The sequence below is a fragment of the Microtus oregoni genome, unplaced genomic scaffold (assembly GCF_018167655.1).
Source record: "Microtus oregoni isolate MIOR12 unplaced genomic scaffold, Mior012 000005F_ref0000423, whole genome shotgun sequence".
Taxonomy (NCBI): Eukaryota; Metazoa; Chordata; class Mammalia; order Rodentia; family Cricetidae; genus Microtus; species Microtus oregoni.
The window spans coordinates 20,293,351-20,296,599 of NW_024543064.1; positions in this window are offsets into that span (position 1 = coordinate 20,293,351).

Sequence of the window (3,249 nt, forward strand, 5' to 3'; positions counted from 1 at the left end):
AAGTAGCCCCCAAAGAATGTGAAAATTCTCATTACAGATTGTAACCCCCAGACTGAGACCCCAGGGTTCAGGGTTGAAGAGGTACCTGCTGCCCTTGGTCAGAACATAGAACAGGTACTTCCAAGCAAGGGGTGTGGGCAAGGCTTAAGTCTGGTGTGTCCTGGAGTCTCATTCACTGCAGAGACAGGGCTTTCTAGGAAGGGACCAAATTCCAGTCACACAAGTTAACTCAGCATTTGAGAAGCAAGGATGGTAGGACCAGGGACTCAAGAGTCATCTGTGGCTGCGTAATGAGTTTAGGGCCTGCCTGGGCAACTCAAACCTCAGCAACATAACCCCCTGTTAAGAGGATTGAGCTTACAGCAGAAGCAGCCGCGAAGGAGTAGAGATAGATGAAATTATAGTGCAGAAGGCAGATGTCTCCAGTCTGTACAGGTGAGTCCTCATCTCATGATACTTTTCAGAGTCTAACGACTAGTCATTCCCTGAGGCCCTTCCTGCGTGCTGTGGGGCTTTCCTAAGGAGAGTTGGGCTCAGAGACAGATAAGTTGTCTGTGAAATTCCAAGCACAGGTTTACATGGCTGCCTGGACAAGGGACATGAAGGGTGGATGGATCTAAGTTGTCCCTCGTCACTCCTTTATGCCTGCTGGTGTCTCAGTTTCTCCTGTTTTGAAGTTTTAAAATGTCCAGTAGAGGCAAGTGGTAGCATACACCTTTAATCCTAGAACTCAGGAGACAGAAGCTGCGGGGATTCTAGAGTTCGAGGCCTGGTCTATAGAGCAAGGACTACATGGAGAAACCCACTCTGTCTCAAAAGACAGAAGCAACAAAATAAGGGGTGTCTCAGTAAAGTGCATGGCACATAAGTACATGAGCCTGGGTTCAAGTCCCTAGCACCCCAAGAAACACACTTCATGGCATAGGTGTATAATCCCTAACTTGGGGACAGGGATGTGGGGGCTAGAGACAGACAGATCCCCAGATTCATTAGCTAGCCAGTCTAGCCAAATCCAAAACTTCGAGGGTTAGTGAGAGACTGCCTCAGGGAACTGACTCAAGGTCAACACTATGGGCACACATCCCCAGGGAAACACACACGGGTGCACACACCCACAGGGAAACACATAGGGGTGCACACACCCACAGGTAAACACACATAGGGGTGCACACACCCACAGGGAAAGACATAGGGGTGCACACATCCAGAGGGACACACACACGGTGCACACACCCACAGGGATACACACACATGGTGCACACACCCACAGGGAAACACATAGGGGTGCACACATCCACAGGGAAATACACACAGGGTGCACACATCCAGAGGGATACACACACACGGGTGCACACACCCACAGGTGCACACACCCACAGGGATACACGCAAAGGGTGCACACACCCACAGGGAAACACACACAGGGTGCACACATCCACAGGGATACACACACGGGTGCACACATCAACAGGGATACACACACAAGAGTGCACACACCCACAGGGATACACACACAGGGTGCACACACCCACAGGGATACACACACAGGGTGCACACACCCACAGGGAAACACACATAGGGGTGCACACACCCACAGGGAAACACAGGGTGCACACACCCACAGGGAAACACAGGGTGCACACACCCACAGGGAAACACGGTGCACACACCCACAGGGAAACACACAGGGGTGCACACACCCACAGGGAAACACACAGGGTGCACACACCCACAGGGAAACACACAGGGTGCATACACCCACAGGGATACACACAGGGGTGCATACACCCACAGGGAAACACACAGGGTGCACACACCCACAGGGATACACACAGGGTGCACACACCCACAGGGATACACACACAGGGGTGCACACACCCACAGGGAAACACACATAGGGGTGCACACATCCACAGGGAAACACAGGGTGCACACACCCACAGGGAAACACGGTGCACACACCCACAGGGAAACACACAGGGTGCACACATCCACAGGGAAACACACGGGTGCAGGGTGCACACATCCACAGGGATACACACACAGGGATGCACACATCCACAGGGATACACACACAGGGGTGTACACACCCACAGGGAAACACACAGGGTGCACACATCCACAGGGAAACACACACAGGGTGCACACACCCACAGGGATACACACAGGGGTGCATACACCCACAGGGAAACACACAGGGGTGCATACACCCACAGGGAAACACACAGGGTGCACACACCCACAGGGATACACACACAGGGTGCACACACCCACAGGGAAACACACAGGGGTGCACACACCCACAGGGAAACACACAGGGTGCACACACCCACGGGGAAACACACAGGGTGCATACACCCACGGGGAAACACACAGGGTGCACACACCCACAGGGAAACACACAGGGTGCATACACCCACAGGGAAACACACAGGGTGCACACACCCACAGGGATACACACACAGGGTGCACACACCCACAGGGAAACACACAGGGTGCACACACCCACAGGGAAACACACAGGGGTGCACACACCCACAGGGATACACACACAGGGTGCACACACCCACAGGGAAACACACAGGGGTGCATACACCCACAGGGAAACACACAGGGTGCACACACCCACAGGGAAACACACAGGGTGCATACACCCACAGGGATACACACAGGGGTGCACACACCCACAGGGAAACACACAGGGTGCACACACCCACAGGGATACACACACAGGGGTGCACACACCCACAGGGAAACACACAGGGTGCATACACCCACAGGGATACACACAGGGGTGCACACACCCACAGGGAAACACACAGGGTGCACACACCCACAGGGAAACACACAGGGGTGCACACACCCACAGGGAAACACACAGGGGTGCATACACCCACAGGGAAACACACGGGTGCAGGGTGCACACACCCACAGGGAAACACATGGGTGCAGGGTGCACACATCCACAGGAATACACACATAGGGTGTAGACATCCACAAAAGGTACTGAAATGTACTGAACAAAGCAGTTGTGTATAATGGTTCATGCCTGTAATTCCAGTACTTGAGAAGTGGAGGCAGGAGGATCATGAGTTCCAGGCTACTGTCAGCTTCATCATGAGTTTAAGGCCTAGCCTGGGATAGGTGAGACCTTGAAAGAAACGGCCACACTGCTGCACTGTATAAATGGGAGGACTTTGATAGAGGACTACTTGAGGTCAGTGGGCCCTCATCAAGAAAGACCTAGGT